Genomic DNA, 13,781 nt, shown 5'->3' with positions numbered 1-13,781 from the left:
TATTCATTTATGAACCAGTAGTTAGAAGTTGAAAAGTTCTAACAGAAACCAGTAAGTTCATCTACAGCAACACCACACTAGATACGCTCAATCTCATCTGATCTTGGAAGCTAAGCAGTGTTGGGCCTGCTTAGTACTTGGATGGGAGACCACCTGGGAATACAAGGTGCTGTAGATATTTTTATACTGCCAACACCGTTTTGTTGATGCATTCCATTTTCAAATGTATTCATTTATGAACCAGTAGTTAGAAGTAGAAAAGTTCAAACAGAAACCACAAAGCTCATCTACAGCCACACCACACTGGATACGCCCAATCTCAGCTGATCTTGGAAGCTAAGCAGTGCTGGGCCTGGTTAGTACTTGGATGGGAGAACACCTGGGAATACAAGGTGCTGTAGATATTTTTATACTGCCAACACCGTTCTGTTGATGCATTCCATTTTCAAACGTATTCATTTATGAACCAGTAGTTAGAAGTAGAAAAGTTCTAACAGAAACCACAAAGCTCATCTACAGCCGCACCATACTGGATACGCCCAATCTCATCTGATCTTGGAAGCTAAGCAGTGTTGGGCCTGGTTAGTACTTGGAATGGAGACCACCTGGGAATACAAGGTACTGTAGATATTTTTAAACTGCCAACACCGTTCTGTTGATGCATTCCATTTTCAAACGTATTCATTTATGAACCAGTAGTTAGAAGTTGAAAAGTTCTAACAGAAACCACAAAGCTCAGCTACAGCCACACCACACTGGATATGCCCAATCTCATCTGATCTTGGAAGCTAAGCAGTGTTGGGCCTGGTTAGTACTTGGATGGGATACCACCTGGGAATACAAGGTGCTGTAGATATTTTTATACTGCCAACACCGTTCTGTTGATGCATTCCATTTTCAAACGTATTCATTTATGAACCAGTATTTAGAAGTAGAAAAGTTCTAACAGAAACCACAAAGCTCATCTACAGCCACACCACACTGGATACGCCCAATCTCATCTGATCTTGGAAGCTAAGCAGTGTTGGGCCTGGTTAGTACTTGGATGGGAGACCACCTGGGAATACAAGGTGCTGTAGATATTTTTATACTGCCAACACCGTTCTGTTGATGCATTCCATTTTCAAACGTATTCATTTATGAACCAGTAGTTAGAAGTAGAAAAGTTCAAACAGAAACCACAAAGCTCATCTACAGCCACACCACACTGGATATGCCCAATCTCATCTGATCTTGGAAGCTAAGCAGTGTTGGGCCTGGTTAGTACTTGGATGGGAGATCACCTGGGAATACAAGGTGCTGTAGATATTTTTTATACTGCCAACACCGTTCTGTTGATGCATTCCATTTTCAAACGTATTCATTTATGAACCAGTAGTTAGAAGTAGAAAAGTTCTAACAGAAACCACAAAGTTCATCTACAGCCACACCTCAATGGATACGCCCAATCTCATCTGATCTTGGAAGCTAAGCAGTGTTGGGCCTGGTTAGTACTTGGATGGGAGACCACCTGGGAATGCAAGGTGCTGTAGACATTTTTATACTTCCAACACCGTTCTGTTGATGCATTCAATTTTCAAATGTATTCATTTATGAACCAGTAGTTAGAAGTAGAAAAGTTCAATCAGAAACCACAAAGCTCATCTACAGCCACACCACACTGGATACGCCCAATCTCATCTGATCTTGGAAGCTAAGCAGTATTGGGCCTGGTTAGTACTTGGATGGGAAACCACCTGGGAATACAAGGTGCTGTAGATATTTTTATACTGCCAACACCGTTCTGTTGATGCATTCCATTTTCAAACGTATTCATTTATGAACCAGTAGTTAGAAGTAGAAAAGTTCTAACAGAAACCACAAAGCTCATCTACAGCCACACCGCACTGGATACGCCCAATCTCCTCTGATCTTGGAAGCTAAGCAGTGTTGGGCCTGGTTAGTACTTGGATGGGAGACCACCTGGGAATACAAGGTGCTGTAGATATTTTTATACTGCCAACACCGTTCTGTTGATGCATTCCATTTTCAAACGTATTCATTTATGAACCAGTAGTTAGAAGTAGAAACGTTCTAACAGAAACCACTAAGCTCATCTACAGCCACACCACACTGGATACGCCCAATCTCATCTGATCTTGGAAGCTAAGCAGTGTTGGGCCTGGTTAGTACTTGGATGGGAGACCACCTGGGAATACAAGGTGCTGTAGATATTTTTATACTGCCAACACCGTTCTGTTGATGCATTCCATTTTCAAACGTATTCATTTATGAACCAGTAGTTAGAAGTAGAAAAGTTCTAACAGAAACCATAAAGCTCATCTACAGCCACACCACACTGGATACGCCCAATCTCATCTGATCTTGGAAGCTAAGCAGTGTTGGGCCTGGTTAGTACTTGGATGGGAGACCACCTGGGTATACAAGGTGCTGTAGATAATTTTATACTGCCAACACCGTTCTGTTGATGCATTCCATTTTCAAACGTATTCATTTATGAACCAGTAGTTAGAAGTAGAAAAGTTCTAACAGAAACCACAAAGTTCATCTACAGCCAAACCACACTGGATACGCCCAATCTCATCTGATCTTGGAAGCTAAGCAGTGTTGGGCCTGGTTAGTACTTGGATGGGAGACCACCTGGGAATACAAGGTGCTGTAGATATTTTTATACTGCCAACACCGTTCTGTTGATGCATTCCATTTTCAAACGTATTCATTTATGAACCAGTAGTTACAAGTAGACAAGTTCTAACAGAAACCACAAAGCTCATCTACAGCCACACCACGCTGGATACGCCCAATCTCATCTGATCTTGGAAGCTAAGCAGTGTTGGGCCTGGTTAGTACTTGGATGGGAGACCACCTGGGAATACAAGGTGCTGTAGATATTTTTATACTGCCAACACCGTTCTGTTGATGCATTCCATTTTCAAATGTATTCATTTATGATCCAGTAGTTAGAAGTAGAAAAGTTCTAACAGAAACCATAAAGCTCATCTACAGCCACACCACACTGGATAAGCCCAATCTCATCTGATCTTGGAAGCTAAGCAGTGTTGGGCCTGGTTAGTACTTGGATGGGAGACCACCTGGGAATACAAGGTGCTGTAGATAATTTTATACTGCAAACACCGTTCTGTTGATGCTTTCCATTTTAAAACATATTCATTTATGAACCAGTAGTTAGAAGTAGAAAAGTTCTAACAGAAACCACAAAGTTCATCTACAGCCACACCACACTGGATATGCCCAATCTCATCTGATCTTGAAAGCTAAGCAGTGTTGGGCCTGGTTAGTACTTGGATGGGAGACCACCTGGGAATACAAGGTGCTGTAGATATTTTTATACTGCCAACACCGTTCTGTTGATGCATTCCATTTTCAAACGTATTCATTTATGAACCAGTAGTTAGAAGTAGAAAAGTTCAAACAGAAACCACAAAGCTCATCTACAGCCACACCACACTGGATACGCCCAATCTCATCTGATCTTGGAAGCTAAGCAGTGTTGGGCCTGGTTAGTACTTTGATGGGAGACCACCTGGGAATACAAGGTGCTGTAGATATTTTTATACTGCCAACACCGTTCTGTTGATGCATTCCATTTTCAAACGTATTCATTTATGAACCAGTAGTTAGAAGTAGAAAAGTTCAAACAGAAACCACAAAGCTCATCTACAGCCACACCACACTGGATATGCCCAATCTCATCTGATCTTGGAAGCTAAGCAGTGTTGGGCCTGGTTAGTACTTGGATGGGAGATCACCTGGGAATACAAGGTGCTGTAGATATTTTTTATACTGCCAACACCGTTCTGTTGATGCATTCCATTTTCAAACGTATTCATTTATGAACCAGTAGTTAGAAGTAGAAAAGTTCTAACAGAAACCACAAAGTTCATCTACAGCCACACCTCAATGGATACGCCCAATCTCATCTGATCTTGGAAGCTAAGCAGTGTTGGGCCTGGTTAGTACTTGGATGGGAGACCACCTGGGAATGCAAGGTGCTGTAGACATTTTTATACTTCCAAAACCGTTCTGTTGATGCATTCAATTTTCAAATGTATTCATTTATGAACCAGTAGTTAGAAGTAGAAAAGTTCAATCAGAAACCACAAAGCTCATCTACAGCCACACCACACTGGATACGCCCAATCTCATCTGATCTTGGAAGCTAAGCAGTATTGGGCCTGGTTAGTACTTGGATGGGAAACCACCTGGGAATACAAGGTGCTGTAGATATTTTTATACTGCCAACACCGTTCTGTTGATGCATTCCATTTTCAAACGTATTCATTTATGAACCAGTAGTTAGAAGTAGAAAAGTTCTAACAGAAACCACAAAGCTCATCTACAGCCACACCGCACTGGATACGCCCAATCTCCTCTGATCTTGGAAGCTAAGCAGTGTTGGGCCTGGTTAGTACTTGGATGGGAGACCACCTGGGAATACAAGGTGCTGTAGATATTTTTATACTGCCAACACCGTTCTGTTGATGCATTCCATTTTCAAACGTATTCATTTATGAACCAGTAGTTAGAAGTAGAAACGTTCTAACAGAAACCACTAAGCTCATCTACAGCCACACCACACTGGATACGCCCAATCTCATCTGATCTTGGAAGCTAAGCAGTGTTGGGCCTGGTTAGTACTTGGATGGGAGACCACCTGGGAATACAAGGTGCTGTAGATATTTTTATACTGCCAACACCGTTCTGTTGATGCATTCCATTTTCAAACGTATTCATTTATGAACCAGTAGTTAGAAGTAGAAAAGTTCTAACAGAAACCATAAAGCTCATCTACAGCCACACCACACTGGATACGCCCAATCTCATCTGATCTTGGAAGCTAAGCAGTGTTGGGCCTGGTTAGTACTTGGATGGGAGACCACCTGGGTATACAAGGTGCTGTAGATAATTTTATACTGCCAACACCGTTCTGTTGATGCATTCCATTTTCAAACGTATTCATTTATGAACCAGTAGTTAGAAGTAGAAAAGTTCTAACAGAAACCACAAAGTTCATCTACAGCCAAACCACACTGGATACGCCCAATCTCATCTGATCTTGGAAGCTAAGCAGTGTTGGGCCTGGTTAGTACTTGGATGGGAGACCACCTGGGAATACAAGGTGCTGTAGATATTTTTATACTGCCAACACCGTTCTGTTGATGCATTCCATTTTCAAACGTATTCATTTATGAACCAGTAGTTACAAGTAGACAAGTTCTAACAGAAACCACAAAGCTCATCTACAGCCACACCACGCTGGATACGCCCAATCTCATCTGATCTTGGAAGCTAAGCAGTGTTGGGCCTGGTTAGTACTTGGATGGGAGACCACCTGGGAATACAAGGTGCTGTAGATATTTTTATACTGCCAACACCGTTCTGTTGATGCATTCCATTTTCAAATGTATTCATTTATGATCCAGTAGTTAGAAGTAGAAAAGTTCTAACAGAAACCATAAAGCTCATCTACAGCCACACCACACTGGATAAGCCCAATCTCATCTGATCTTGGAAGCTAAGCAGTGTTGGGCCTGGTTAGTACTTGGATGGGAGACCACCTGGGAATACAAGGTGCTGTAGATAATTTTATACTGCAAACACCGTTCTGTTGATGCTTTCCATTTTAAAACATATTCATTTATGAACCAGTAGTTAGAAGTAGAAAAGTTCTAACAGAAACCACAAAGTTCATCTACAGCCACACCACACTGGATATGCCCAATCTCATCTGATCTTGAAAGCTAAGCAGTGTTGGGCCTGGTTAGTACTTGGATGGGAGACCACCTGGGAATACAAGGTGCTGTAGATATTTTTATACTGCCAACACCGTTCTGTTGATGCATTCCATTTTCAAACGTATTCATTTATGAACCAGTAGTTAGAAGTAGAAAAGTTCAAACAGAAACCACAAAGCTCATCTACAGCCACACCACACTGGATACGCCCAATCTCATCTGATCTTGGAAGCTAAGCAGTGTTGGGCCTGGTTAGTACTTTGATGGGAGACCACCTGGGAATACAAGGTGCTGTAGATATTTTTATACTGCCAACACCGTTCTGTTGATGCATTCCATTTTCAAACATATTCATTTATGAACCAGTAGTTAGAAGTAGAAAAGTTCTAACAGAAACCATAAAGCTCATCTACAGCCACACCACACTGGATACGCCCATTCTCATCTGATCTTGGAAGCTAAGCAGTGTTGGGCCTGGTTAGTACTTGGATGGGAGACCACCTGGGTATACAAGGTGCTGTAAATAATTTTGTACTGCCAACACCGTTCTGTTGATGCATTCCATTTTAAAACGTATTCATTTATGAACCAGTAGTTAGAAGTAGAAAAGTTCTAACAGAAACCACAAAGTTCATCTACAGCCACACCACACTGGATACGCCCAATCTCATCTGATCTTGGAAGCTAAGCAGTGTTGGGCCTGGTTAGTACTTGGATGGGAGACCACCTGGGAATACAAGGTGCTGTAGATATTTTTATACTGCCAACACCGTTGTGTTGATGCATTCCATTTTCAAACGTATTCATTTATGAACCAGTAGTTACAAGTAGAAAAGTTCTAACAGAAACCACAAAGCTCATCTACAGCCACACCACACTGGATACGCCCAATCTCATCTGATCTTGGAAGCTAAGCAGTGTTGGGCCTGGTTAGTATTTGGATGGGAGACCACCTGGAAATACAAGGTGCTGTAGATATTTTTATACTGCCAACACCGTTCTGTTGATGCATTCCATTTTCAAACGTATTCATTTATGAACCAGTAGTTACAAGTAGAAAAGTTCTAACAGAAACCAGAAAGCTCATCTACAGCCACACCACGCTGGATATGCCCAATCTCATCTGATCTTGGAAGCTAAGCAGTGTTGGGCCTGGTTAGTACTTGGATGGGAGACCACCTGGGAATACAAGGTGCTGTAGATATTTTTATACTGCCAACACCGTTCTGTTGATGCATTCCATTTTCAAACGTATTCATTTATGAACCAGTAGTTAGAAGTAGAAAAGTTCAAACAGAAACCACAAAGCTCATCTACAGCCACACCACACTGGATACGCCCAATCTCATCTGATCTTGGAAGCTAAGCAGTGTTGGGCCTGGTTAGTACTTTGGTGGGAGACCACCTGGGAATACAAGGTGCTGTAGATATTTTTATACTGCCAACACCGTTCTGTTGATGCATTCCATTTTCAAACATATTCATTTATGAACCAGTAGTTAGAAGTAGAAAAGTTCTAACAGAAACCATAAAGCTCATCTACAGCCACACCACACTGGATACGCCCATTCTCATCTGATCTTGGAAGCTAAGCAGTGTTGGGCCTGGTTAGTACTTGGATGGGAGACCACCTGGGTATACAAGGTGCTGTAAATAATTTTATACTGCCAACACCGTTCTGTTGATGCATTCCATTTTAAAACGTATTCATTTATGAACCAGTAGTTAGAAGTAGAAAAGTTCTAACAGAAACCACAAAGTTCATCTACAGCCACACCACACTGGATACGCCCAATCTCATCTGATCTTGGAAGCTAAGCAGTGTTGGGCCTGGTTAGTACTTGGATGGGAGACCACCTGGGAATACAAGGTGCTGTAGATATTTTTATACTGCCAACACCGTTCTGTTGATGCATTCCATTTTCAAACGTATTCATTTATGAACCAGTAGTTAGAAGTAGAAAAGTTCTAACAGAAACCACAAAGCTCATCTACAGCCACACCACACTGGATACGCCCAATCTCATCTGATCTTGGTAGCTAAGCAGTGTTGGGCCTGGTTAGTACTTGGATGGGAGACCACCTGGGAATACAAGGTGCTGTAGATATTTTTATACTGCCAACACCGTTCTGTTGATGCATTCCATTTTCAAATGTTTTCATTTATGAACCAGTAGTTAGAAGTAGAAAAGTTCTAACAGAAACCATAAAGCTCATCTACAGCCACACCACACTGGATACGCCCAATCTCATCTGATCTTGGAAGCTAAGCAGTGTTGGGCCTGGTTAGTACTTGGATGGGAGACCACCTGGGAATACAAGGTGCTGCAGATAATTTTATACTGCAAACACCGTTCTGTTGATGCTTTCCATTTTAAAACATATTCATTTATGAACCAGTAGTTAGAAGTAGAAAAGTTCTAACAGAAACCACAAAGTTCATCTACAGCCACACCACACTGGATATGCCCAATCTCATCTGATCTTGGAAGCTAAGCACTGTTGGGTCTGGTTAGTACTTGGATGGGAGACCACCTGGGAATACAAGGTGCTGTAGATAATTTTATACTGCCAACACCGTTCTGTTGATGCATTCCATTTTAAAATGTATTCATTTATGAACCAGTAGTTAGAAGTAGAAAAGTTCTAACAGAAACCACAAAGTTCATCTACAGCCACACCACACTGGATACGCCAAATCTCATCTGATCTTGGAAGCTAAGCAGTGTTGGGCCTGGTTAGTACTTGGATGGGAGACCACCTGGGAATACAAGGTGCTGTAGATATTTTTATACTGCCAACACCGTTCTGTTGATGCATTCCATTTTCAAACGTATTCATTTATGAACCAGTAGTTAGAAGTAGAAAAGTTCTAACAGAAACCACAAAGCTCATCTACAGCCACACCGCACTGGATACGCCCAATCTCATCTGATCTTGGAAGCTAAGCAGTGTTGGGCCTGGTTAGTACTTGGATGGGAGACCACCTGGGAATACAAGGTGCTGTAGATATTTTTATACTGCCAACACCGTTCTGTTGATGCATTCCATTTTCAAACGTATTCATTTATGAACCAGTAGTTAGAAGTAGAAAAGTTCTAACAGAAACCATAAAGCTCATCTACAGCCACACCACACTGGATACGCCCAATTTCATCTGATCTTGGAAGCTAAGCAGTGTTGGGCCTGGTTAGTAGTTGGATGGGAGACAACCTGGGAATACAAGGTGCTGTAGATAATTTTATACTGCCAACACCTTTCTGTTGATGCATTCCATTTTAAAACGTATTCATTTATGAACCAGTAGTTAGAAGTAGAAAAGTTCTAACAGAAACCATAAAGCTCATCTACAGCCACACCACACTGGATACGCCCAATCTCATCTGATCTTGGAAGCTAAGCAGTGTTGGGCCTGGTTAGTACTTGGATGGGAGACCACCTGGGAATACAAGGTGCTGTAGATATTTTTATACTGCCAACACCGTTCTGTTGATGCATTCCATTTTCAAACGTATTCATTTATGAACCAGTAGTTAGAAGTAGAAAAGTTCTAACAGAAACCATAAAGCTCATCTACAGGTACACCACACTGGATACGCCCAATCTCATCTGATCTTGGAAGCTAAGCAGTGTTGGGCCTGGTTAGTACTTGGATGGGAGACCACCTGGGAATACAAGGTGCTATAGATATTTTTATACTGCCAACACCGTTCTGTTGATGCATTCCATTTTCAAACGTATTCATTTATGAACCAGTAGTTAGAAGTAGAAAAGTACTAACAGAAACCATAAAGCTCTTCTACAGCCACACCACACTGGATATGCCCAATCTCATCCGATCTTGGAAGCTAAGCAGTGTTGGGCCTGGTTAGTACTTGGATGGGAGACCACCTGGGAATACATAGGTGCTGTAAATATTTTTATACTGCCAACACCATTCTGTTGATGCATTCCATTTTCAAACGTATTCATTTATGAACCAGTAGTTAGAAGTAGAAAAGTTCTAAAAGAAACCACAAAGCTCATCTACAGCCACACCACACTGGATACGCCCAATCTCATCTGATCTTGGAAGCTAAGCAGTGTTGGGCCTGGTTAGTACTTGGGTGGGAGATCACCTGGGAATACAAGGTGCTGTAGATATTTTTATACTGCCAACAACGTTCTGTTGATGCATTCCATTTTCAAACGTATTCATTTAAGAACCAGTAGTTAGAAGTAGAAAAGTTCTAACAGAAACCACAAAGTTCATCTACAGCCACACCACAATGGATACGCCCAATCTCATCTGATCTTGGAAGCTAAGCAGTGTTGGGCCTGGTTAGTACTTGGATGGGAGACCACCTGGGAATACAAGGTGTTGTAGACATTTTTATACTTCCAACAGCGTTCTGTTGATGCATTCAATTTTCAAATGTATTCATTTATGAACCAGTAGTTAGAAGTAGAAAAGTTCAAACAGAAACCACAAAGCTCATCTACAGCCACACCACACTGGATACGCCCAATCTCATCTGATCTTGGAAGCTAAGCAGTATTGAGCCTGGTTAGTACTTGGATGGGAGACCACCTGGGAATACAAGGTGCTGTAGATATTTTTATACTGCCAACACCGTTCTGTTGATGCATTTTATTTTCAAACGTATTCATTTATGAACCAGTAGTTAGAAGTAGAAAAGTTCTAACAGAAACCACAAAGCTCATCTACAGCCACACCACACTGGATACGCCCAATCTCATCTGATCTTGGAAGCTAAGCAGTGTTGGGCCTGGTTAGTACTTGGATGGGAGACCACCTGGGAATACAAGGTGCTGTAGATATTTTTATACTGCCAACACCGTTCTGTTGATGCATTCCATTTTCAAACGTATTCATTTATGAACCAGTAGTTAGAAGTAGAAACGTTCTAACAGAAACCACTAAGCTCATCTACAGCCACACTACACTGGATACGCCCAATCTCATCTGATCTTGGAAGCTAAGCAGTGTTGGTCCTGGTTAGTACTTAGATGGGAGACCACCTGGGAATACAAGGTGCTGTAGATATTTTTATACTGCCAACACCGTTCTGTTGATGCATTCCATTTTCAAACGTATTCATTTATGAACCAGTAGTTAGAAGTAGAAAAGTTCTAACAGAAACCATAAAGCTCATCTACAGCCACACCACACTGGATACGCCCAATCTCATCTGATCTTGGAAGCTAAGCAGTGTTGGGCCTGGTTAGTACTTGGATGGGAGACCACCTGGGAATACAAGGTGCTGTAGACATTTTTATACTTCCAACACCGTTCTGTTGATGCATTCAATTTTCAAATGTATTCATTTATGAACCAGTAGTTAGAAGTAGAAAAGTTCAAACAGAAACCACAAAGCTCATCTACAGCCACACCACACTGGATACGCCCAATCTCATCTGATCTTGGAAGCTAAGCAGTATTGGGCCTGGTTAGTACTTGGATGGGAGACCACCTGGGAATACAAGGTGCTGTAGATATTTTTATACTGCCAACACCGTTCTGTTGATGCATTCCATTTTCAAACGTATTCATTTATGAACCAGTAGTTAGAAGTAGAAAAGTTCTAACAGAAACCACAAAGCTCATCTACAGCCACACCACACTGGATACGCCCAATCTCATCTGATCTTGGAAGCTAAGCAGTGTTGGTCCTGGTTAGTACTTGGATGGGAGACCACCTGGGAATACAAGGTGCTGTAGATATTTTTATACTGCCAACACCGTTCTGTTGATGCATTCCATTTTAAAACGTATTCATTTATGAACCAGTAGTTAGAAGTAGAAAAGTTCAAACAGAAACCATAAAGCTCATCTACAGCCACACCACACTGGATACGCCCAATCTCATCTGATCTTGGAAGCTAAGCAGTGTTGGGCCTGGTTAGTACTTGGATGGGAGACCACCTGGGTATACAAGGTGCTGTAGATAATTTTATACTGCCAACACCGTTCTGTTGATGCATTCCATTTTCAAACGTATTCATTTATGAACCAGTAGTTAGAAGTAGAAAAGTTCTAACAGAAACCATAAAGCTCATCTACAGCCACACCACACTGGATACGCCCAATCTCATCTGATCTTGGAAGCTAAGCAGTGTTGGGCCTGGTTAGTACTTGGATGGGAGACCACCTGGGTATACAAGGTGCTGTAGATAATTTTATACTGCCAACACTGTTCTGTTGATGCATTCCATTTTAAAACGTGTTCATTTATGAACCAGTAGTTAGAAGTAGAAAAGTTCTAACAGAAACCACAAAGTTCATCTACAGCCACACCACACTGGATACGCCCAATCTCATCTGATCTTGGAAGCTAAGCAGTGTTGGGCCTGGTTAGTACTTTGATGGGAGACCACCTGGGAATACAAGGTGCTGTAGATATTTTTATACTGCCAACACCGTTCTGTTGATGCATTCCATTTTCAAACGTATTCATTTATGAACCAGTAGTTAGAAGTAGAAAAGTTCTAACAGAAACCATAAAGCTCATCTACAGCCACACCACACTGGATGCGCCCAATCTCATCTGATCTTGGAAGCTAAGCAGTGTTGGGTCTGGTTAGTACTTGGATGGGAGACCACCTGGGAATACAAGGTGCTGTAGATAATTTTATACTGCCAACACCGTTCTGTTGATGCATTCCATTTTAAAATGTATTCATTTATGAACCAGTAGTTAGAAGTAGAAAAGTTCTAACAGAATCCACAAAGTTCATCTACAGCCACACCACACTGGATACGCCCAATCTCATCTGATCTTGGAAGCTAAGCAGTGTTGGGCCTGGTTAGTACTTGGATGGGAGACCACCTGGGAATACAAGGTGCTGTAGATATTTTTATACTGCCAACACCGTTCTGTTGATGCATTCCATTTTCAAACGTATTCATTTATGAACCAGTAGTTAGAAGTAGAAAAGTTCTAACAGAAACCATAAAGCTCATCTACAGACACACCACACTGGAAAACGCCCAATCTCATCTGATCTTGGAAGCTAAGCAGTGTTGGGCCTGGTTAGTACTTGGATGGGAGACCACCTGGGAATACAAAGTGCTGTAGATAATTTTATACTGCCAACACCGTTCTGTTGATGCATTCCATTTTAAAATGTATTCATTTATGAACCAGTAGTTAGAAGTAGAAAAGTTCTAACAGAAACCACAAAGTTTATCTACAGCCACACCACACTGGATACGCCCAATCTCATCTGATCTTGGAAGCTAAGCAGTGTTGGGCCTGTTTAGTACTTGGATGGGAGACCACCTGGGAATACAAGGTGCTGTAGATATTTTTATACTGCCAACACCGTTCTGTTGATGCATTCCATTTTCAAACGTATTCATTTATGAACCAGTAGTTAGAAGTAGAAAAGTACTAACAGAAACCATAAAGCTCTTCTACAGCCACACCATACTGGATATGCCCAATCTCATCCGATCTTGGAAGCTAAGCAGTGTTGGGCCTGGTTAGTACTTGGATGGGAGACCACCTGGGAATACATAGGTGCTGTAAATATTTTTATACTGCCAACACCGTTCTGTTGATGCATTCCATTTTCAAACGTATTCATTTATGAACCAGTAGAAAGAAGTAGAAAAGTTCTAACAGAAACCACAAAGCTCATCTACAGCCACACCACACTGGATACGCCCAATCTCATCTGATCTAGGAAGCTAAGCAGTGTTGAGCCTGGTTAGTACTTGGATGGGAGACCACTTGGGAATACAAGGTGCTGTAGATATTTTTATACTGCCAACACCGTACTGTTGATGCATTCCATTTTCAAAAGTATTCATTTATGAACCAGTAGTTAGAAGTAGAAAAGTTCTAACAGAAACCACAAAGCTCATCTACAGCCACACTACACTGGATACGCCCAATCTCATCTGATCTTGGAAGCTAAGCAGTGTTGGGCCTGGTTAGTACTTGGATGGGAGACCACCTGGGAATACAAGGTGCTGTAGATATTTTTATACTGCCAACACCGTTCTGTTGATGCATTCCA

At 41.6% G+C, this 13,781-nt stretch overlaps 49 non-coding genes and 12 pseudogenes across 49 annotated transcripts; all 61 read left to right on the top strand.

Moving 5' to 3' along the window:
* Positions 1–59: 59 nt before the first annotated feature.
* On the top strand, positions 60–178 carry LOC134889550 (5S ribosomal RNA; annotated as a pseudogene).
* Positions 179–285: 107 nt separating this feature from the next.
* On the top strand, positions 286–404 carry LOC134890139 (5S ribosomal RNA; annotated as a pseudogene).
* Positions 405–511: 107 nt separating this feature from the next.
* LOC134894432 (5S ribosomal RNA) lies at positions 512–630 on the top strand (annotated as a pseudogene).
* A 107-nt stretch (positions 631–737) lies between these two features.
* Positions 738–856, top strand: LOC135070888 (5S ribosomal RNA). Its single transcript, XR_010257038.1, has one exon. It is a non-coding gene; the product is annotated as a 5S ribosomal RNA (ribosomal RNA).
* Positions 857–963: 107 nt separating this feature from the next.
* Positions 964–1,082, top strand: LOC134890727 (5S ribosomal RNA). Its single transcript, XR_010171388.1, has one exon. It is a non-coding gene; the product is annotated as a 5S ribosomal RNA (ribosomal RNA).
* A 107-nt stretch (positions 1,083–1,189) lies between these two features.
* Positions 1,190–1,308, top strand: LOC135066553 (5S ribosomal RNA). The gene has a single exon (XR_010252799.1). It is a non-coding gene; the product is annotated as a 5S ribosomal RNA (ribosomal RNA).
* Positions 1,309–1,416: 108 nt separating this feature from the next.
* On the top strand, positions 1,417–1,535 carry LOC134885843 (5S ribosomal RNA). The gene has a single exon (XR_010169947.1). It is a non-coding gene; the product is annotated as a 5S ribosomal RNA (ribosomal RNA).
* A 107-nt stretch (positions 1,536–1,642) lies between these two features.
* On the top strand, positions 1,643–1,761 carry LOC135068373 (5S ribosomal RNA). Its single transcript, XR_010254577.1, has one exon. It is a non-coding gene; the product is annotated as a 5S ribosomal RNA (ribosomal RNA).
* A 107-nt stretch (positions 1,762–1,868) lies between these two features.
* LOC135063194 (5S ribosomal RNA) lies at positions 1,869–1,987 on the top strand. Its single transcript, XR_010249531.1, has one exon. It is a non-coding gene; the product is annotated as a 5S ribosomal RNA (ribosomal RNA).
* A 107-nt stretch (positions 1,988–2,094) lies between these two features.
* LOC134890715 (5S ribosomal RNA) lies at positions 2,095–2,213 on the top strand. The gene has a single exon (XR_010171387.1). It is a non-coding gene; the product is annotated as a 5S ribosomal RNA (ribosomal RNA).
* Positions 2,214–2,320: 107 nt separating this feature from the next.
* LOC135064044 (5S ribosomal RNA) lies at positions 2,321–2,439 on the top strand. The gene has a single exon (XR_010250360.1). It is a non-coding gene; the product is annotated as a 5S ribosomal RNA (ribosomal RNA).
* Positions 2,440–2,546: 107 nt separating this feature from the next.
* Positions 2,547–2,665, top strand: LOC134900726 (5S ribosomal RNA). Its single transcript, XR_010174232.1, has one exon. It is a non-coding gene; the product is annotated as a 5S ribosomal RNA (ribosomal RNA).
* A 107-nt stretch (positions 2,666–2,772) lies between these two features.
* LOC134901928 (5S ribosomal RNA) lies at positions 2,773–2,891 on the top strand. Its single transcript, XR_010175404.1, has one exon. It is a non-coding gene; the product is annotated as a 5S ribosomal RNA (ribosomal RNA).
* Positions 2,892–2,998: 107 nt separating this feature from the next.
* On the top strand, positions 2,999–3,117 carry LOC135064122 (5S ribosomal RNA). The gene has a single exon (XR_010250435.1). It is a non-coding gene; the product is annotated as a 5S ribosomal RNA (ribosomal RNA).
* Positions 3,118–3,224: 107 nt separating this feature from the next.
* LOC135066555 (5S ribosomal RNA) lies at positions 3,225–3,343 on the top strand. Its single transcript, XR_010252801.1, has one exon. It is a non-coding gene; the product is annotated as a 5S ribosomal RNA (ribosomal RNA).
* A 107-nt stretch (positions 3,344–3,450) lies between these two features.
* On the top strand, positions 3,451–3,569 carry LOC134901259 (5S ribosomal RNA). Its single transcript, XR_010174750.1, has one exon. It is a non-coding gene; the product is annotated as a 5S ribosomal RNA (ribosomal RNA).
* A 107-nt stretch (positions 3,570–3,676) lies between these two features.
* On the top strand, positions 3,677–3,795 carry LOC135066552 (5S ribosomal RNA). The gene has a single exon (XR_010252798.1). It is a non-coding gene; the product is annotated as a 5S ribosomal RNA (ribosomal RNA).
* A 108-nt stretch (positions 3,796–3,903) lies between these two features.
* LOC134885842 (5S ribosomal RNA) lies at positions 3,904–4,022 on the top strand. Its single transcript, XR_010169946.1, has one exon. It is a non-coding gene; the product is annotated as a 5S ribosomal RNA (ribosomal RNA).
* A 107-nt stretch (positions 4,023–4,129) lies between these two features.
* LOC135068372 (5S ribosomal RNA) lies at positions 4,130–4,248 on the top strand. Its single transcript, XR_010254576.1, has one exon. It is a non-coding gene; the product is annotated as a 5S ribosomal RNA (ribosomal RNA).
* Positions 4,249–4,355: 107 nt separating this feature from the next.
* On the top strand, positions 4,356–4,474 carry LOC135063193 (5S ribosomal RNA). The gene has a single exon (XR_010249529.1). It is a non-coding gene; the product is annotated as a 5S ribosomal RNA (ribosomal RNA).
* Positions 4,475–4,581: 107 nt separating this feature from the next.
* On the top strand, positions 4,582–4,700 carry LOC134890704 (5S ribosomal RNA). Its single transcript, XR_010171386.1, has one exon. It is a non-coding gene; the product is annotated as a 5S ribosomal RNA (ribosomal RNA).
* A 107-nt stretch (positions 4,701–4,807) lies between these two features.
* Positions 4,808–4,926, top strand: LOC135064043 (5S ribosomal RNA). Its single transcript, XR_010250358.1, has one exon. It is a non-coding gene; the product is annotated as a 5S ribosomal RNA (ribosomal RNA).
* A 107-nt stretch (positions 4,927–5,033) lies between these two features.
* On the top strand, positions 5,034–5,152 carry LOC134900724 (5S ribosomal RNA). Its single transcript, XR_010174231.1, has one exon. It is a non-coding gene; the product is annotated as a 5S ribosomal RNA (ribosomal RNA).
* Positions 5,153–5,259: 107 nt separating this feature from the next.
* LOC134901927 (5S ribosomal RNA) lies at positions 5,260–5,378 on the top strand. Its single transcript, XR_010175403.1, has one exon. It is a non-coding gene; the product is annotated as a 5S ribosomal RNA (ribosomal RNA).
* A 107-nt stretch (positions 5,379–5,485) lies between these two features.
* LOC135064121 (5S ribosomal RNA) lies at positions 5,486–5,604 on the top strand. The gene has a single exon (XR_010250434.1). It is a non-coding gene; the product is annotated as a 5S ribosomal RNA (ribosomal RNA).
* A 107-nt stretch (positions 5,605–5,711) lies between these two features.
* Positions 5,712–5,830, top strand: LOC135066554 (5S ribosomal RNA). The gene has a single exon (XR_010252800.1). It is a non-coding gene; the product is annotated as a 5S ribosomal RNA (ribosomal RNA).
* A 107-nt stretch (positions 5,831–5,937) lies between these two features.
* LOC134901258 (5S ribosomal RNA) lies at positions 5,938–6,056 on the top strand. The gene has a single exon (XR_010174749.1). It is a non-coding gene; the product is annotated as a 5S ribosomal RNA (ribosomal RNA).
* Positions 6,057–6,163: 107 nt separating this feature from the next.
* Positions 6,164–6,282, top strand: LOC134891184 (5S ribosomal RNA; annotated as a pseudogene).
* Positions 6,283–6,389: 107 nt separating this feature from the next.
* LOC134890692 (5S ribosomal RNA) lies at positions 6,390–6,508 on the top strand. Its single transcript, XR_010171384.1, has one exon. It is a non-coding gene; the product is annotated as a 5S ribosomal RNA (ribosomal RNA).
* Positions 6,509–6,615: 107 nt separating this feature from the next.
* On the top strand, positions 6,616–6,734 carry LOC135058617 (5S ribosomal RNA). Its single transcript, XR_010245043.1, has one exon. It is a non-coding gene; the product is annotated as a 5S ribosomal RNA (ribosomal RNA).
* A 107-nt stretch (positions 6,735–6,841) lies between these two features.
* LOC135063100 (5S ribosomal RNA) lies at positions 6,842–6,960 on the top strand. The gene has a single exon (XR_010249439.1). It is a non-coding gene; the product is annotated as a 5S ribosomal RNA (ribosomal RNA).
* Positions 6,961–7,067: 107 nt separating this feature from the next.
* On the top strand, positions 7,068–7,186 carry LOC134901712 (5S ribosomal RNA). The gene has a single exon (XR_010175195.1). It is a non-coding gene; the product is annotated as a 5S ribosomal RNA (ribosomal RNA).
* Positions 7,187–7,293: 107 nt separating this feature from the next.
* Positions 7,294–7,412, top strand: LOC134891183 (5S ribosomal RNA; annotated as a pseudogene).
* A 107-nt stretch (positions 7,413–7,519) lies between these two features.
* Positions 7,520–7,638, top strand: LOC134890681 (5S ribosomal RNA). Its single transcript, XR_010171382.1, has one exon. It is a non-coding gene; the product is annotated as a 5S ribosomal RNA (ribosomal RNA).
* A 107-nt stretch (positions 7,639–7,745) lies between these two features.
* LOC135058640 (5S ribosomal RNA) lies at positions 7,746–7,864 on the top strand. The gene has a single exon (XR_010245066.1). It is a non-coding gene; the product is annotated as a 5S ribosomal RNA (ribosomal RNA).
* Positions 7,865–7,971: 107 nt separating this feature from the next.
* On the top strand, positions 7,972–8,090 carry LOC135063391 (5S ribosomal RNA). Its single transcript, XR_010249724.1, has one exon. It is a non-coding gene; the product is annotated as a 5S ribosomal RNA (ribosomal RNA).
* Positions 8,091–8,197: 107 nt separating this feature from the next.
* On the top strand, positions 8,198–8,316 carry LOC134886997 (5S ribosomal RNA; annotated as a pseudogene).
* Positions 8,317–8,423: 107 nt separating this feature from the next.
* On the top strand, positions 8,424–8,542 carry LOC135064362 (5S ribosomal RNA). Its single transcript, XR_010250670.1, has one exon. It is a non-coding gene; the product is annotated as a 5S ribosomal RNA (ribosomal RNA).
* A 107-nt stretch (positions 8,543–8,649) lies between these two features.
* On the top strand, positions 8,650–8,768 carry LOC134900833 (5S ribosomal RNA). The gene has a single exon (XR_010174336.1). It is a non-coding gene; the product is annotated as a 5S ribosomal RNA (ribosomal RNA).
* Positions 8,769–8,875: 107 nt separating this feature from the next.
* LOC134891375 (5S ribosomal RNA) lies at positions 8,876–8,994 on the top strand (annotated as a pseudogene).
* Positions 8,995–9,101: 107 nt separating this feature from the next.
* LOC134890670 (5S ribosomal RNA) lies at positions 9,102–9,220 on the top strand. The gene has a single exon (XR_010171381.1). It is a non-coding gene; the product is annotated as a 5S ribosomal RNA (ribosomal RNA).
* Positions 9,221–9,327: 107 nt separating this feature from the next.
* On the top strand, positions 9,328–9,446 carry LOC134888029 (5S ribosomal RNA; annotated as a pseudogene).
* Positions 9,447–9,553: 107 nt separating this feature from the next.
* LOC134889195 (5S ribosomal RNA) lies at positions 9,554–9,673 on the top strand (annotated as a pseudogene).
* A 107-nt stretch (positions 9,674–9,780) lies between these two features.
* Positions 9,781–9,899, top strand: LOC135063018 (5S ribosomal RNA). Its single transcript, XR_010249359.1, has one exon. It is a non-coding gene; the product is annotated as a 5S ribosomal RNA (ribosomal RNA).
* A 107-nt stretch (positions 9,900–10,006) lies between these two features.
* On the top strand, positions 10,007–10,125 carry LOC134885313 (5S ribosomal RNA). Its single transcript, XR_010169431.1, has one exon. It is a non-coding gene; the product is annotated as a 5S ribosomal RNA (ribosomal RNA).
* Positions 10,126–10,232: 107 nt separating this feature from the next.
* On the top strand, positions 10,233–10,351 carry LOC134886575 (5S ribosomal RNA). The gene has a single exon (XR_010170658.1). It is a non-coding gene; the product is annotated as a 5S ribosomal RNA (ribosomal RNA).
* Positions 10,352–10,458: 107 nt separating this feature from the next.
* On the top strand, positions 10,459–10,577 carry LOC134890659 (5S ribosomal RNA). Its single transcript, XR_010171380.1, has one exon. It is a non-coding gene; the product is annotated as a 5S ribosomal RNA (ribosomal RNA).
* Positions 10,578–10,684: 107 nt separating this feature from the next.
* LOC135070844 (5S ribosomal RNA) lies at positions 10,685–10,803 on the top strand. The gene has a single exon (XR_010256994.1). It is a non-coding gene; the product is annotated as a 5S ribosomal RNA (ribosomal RNA).
* Positions 10,804–10,910: 107 nt separating this feature from the next.
* LOC135060237 (5S ribosomal RNA) lies at positions 10,911–11,029 on the top strand. The gene has a single exon (XR_010246629.1). It is a non-coding gene; the product is annotated as a 5S ribosomal RNA (ribosomal RNA).
* Positions 11,030–11,136: 107 nt separating this feature from the next.
* Positions 11,137–11,255, top strand: LOC135063835 (5S ribosomal RNA). The gene has a single exon (XR_010250158.1). It is a non-coding gene; the product is annotated as a 5S ribosomal RNA (ribosomal RNA).
* Positions 11,256–11,362: 107 nt separating this feature from the next.
* Positions 11,363–11,481, top strand: LOC135063127 (5S ribosomal RNA). Its single transcript, XR_010249465.1, has one exon. It is a non-coding gene; the product is annotated as a 5S ribosomal RNA (ribosomal RNA).
* Positions 11,482–11,588: 107 nt separating this feature from the next.
* Positions 11,589–11,707, top strand: LOC135064042 (5S ribosomal RNA). The gene has a single exon (XR_010250357.1). It is a non-coding gene; the product is annotated as a 5S ribosomal RNA (ribosomal RNA).
* Positions 11,708–11,814: 107 nt separating this feature from the next.
* Positions 11,815–11,933, top strand: LOC135064040 (5S ribosomal RNA). The gene has a single exon (XR_010250355.1). It is a non-coding gene; the product is annotated as a 5S ribosomal RNA (ribosomal RNA).
* A 107-nt stretch (positions 11,934–12,040) lies between these two features.
* On the top strand, positions 12,041–12,159 carry LOC134901257 (5S ribosomal RNA). The gene has a single exon (XR_010174748.1). It is a non-coding gene; the product is annotated as a 5S ribosomal RNA (ribosomal RNA).
* Positions 12,160–12,266: 107 nt separating this feature from the next.
* LOC135060606 (5S ribosomal RNA) lies at positions 12,267–12,385 on the top strand. The gene has a single exon (XR_010246999.1). It is a non-coding gene; the product is annotated as a 5S ribosomal RNA (ribosomal RNA).
* A 107-nt stretch (positions 12,386–12,492) lies between these two features.
* LOC134890647 (5S ribosomal RNA) lies at positions 12,493–12,611 on the top strand. Its single transcript, XR_010171379.1, has one exon. It is a non-coding gene; the product is annotated as a 5S ribosomal RNA (ribosomal RNA).
* Positions 12,612–12,718: 107 nt separating this feature from the next.
* On the top strand, positions 12,719–12,838 carry LOC134891443 (5S ribosomal RNA; annotated as a pseudogene).
* A 107-nt stretch (positions 12,839–12,945) lies between these two features.
* LOC134901131 (5S ribosomal RNA) lies at positions 12,946–13,064 on the top strand. Its single transcript, XR_010174624.1, has one exon. It is a non-coding gene; the product is annotated as a 5S ribosomal RNA (ribosomal RNA).
* A 107-nt stretch (positions 13,065–13,171) lies between these two features.
* On the top strand, positions 13,172–13,291 carry LOC134891499 (5S ribosomal RNA; annotated as a pseudogene).
* Positions 13,292–13,398: 107 nt separating this feature from the next.
* Positions 13,399–13,517, top strand: LOC134888616 (5S ribosomal RNA; annotated as a pseudogene).
* Positions 13,518–13,624: 107 nt separating this feature from the next.
* On the top strand, positions 13,625–13,743 carry LOC135060732 (5S ribosomal RNA). Its single transcript, XR_010247123.1, has one exon. It is a non-coding gene; the product is annotated as a 5S ribosomal RNA (ribosomal RNA).
* The last annotated feature ends 38 nt before the right edge of the window (positions 13,744–13,781 follow it).

The sequence above is a fragment of the Pseudophryne corroboree genome, chromosome 3, assembly GCF_028390025.1.
Source record: "Pseudophryne corroboree isolate aPseCor3 chromosome 3, aPseCor3.hap2, whole genome shotgun sequence".
In the NCBI taxonomy this organism is placed as follows: Eukaryota; Metazoa; Chordata; class Amphibia; order Anura; family Myobatrachidae; genus Pseudophryne; species Pseudophryne corroboree.
The sequence above is the reverse complement of the archived record's forward strand: the minus strand, read 5'-3'. Positions and strand labels throughout refer to the sequence as shown.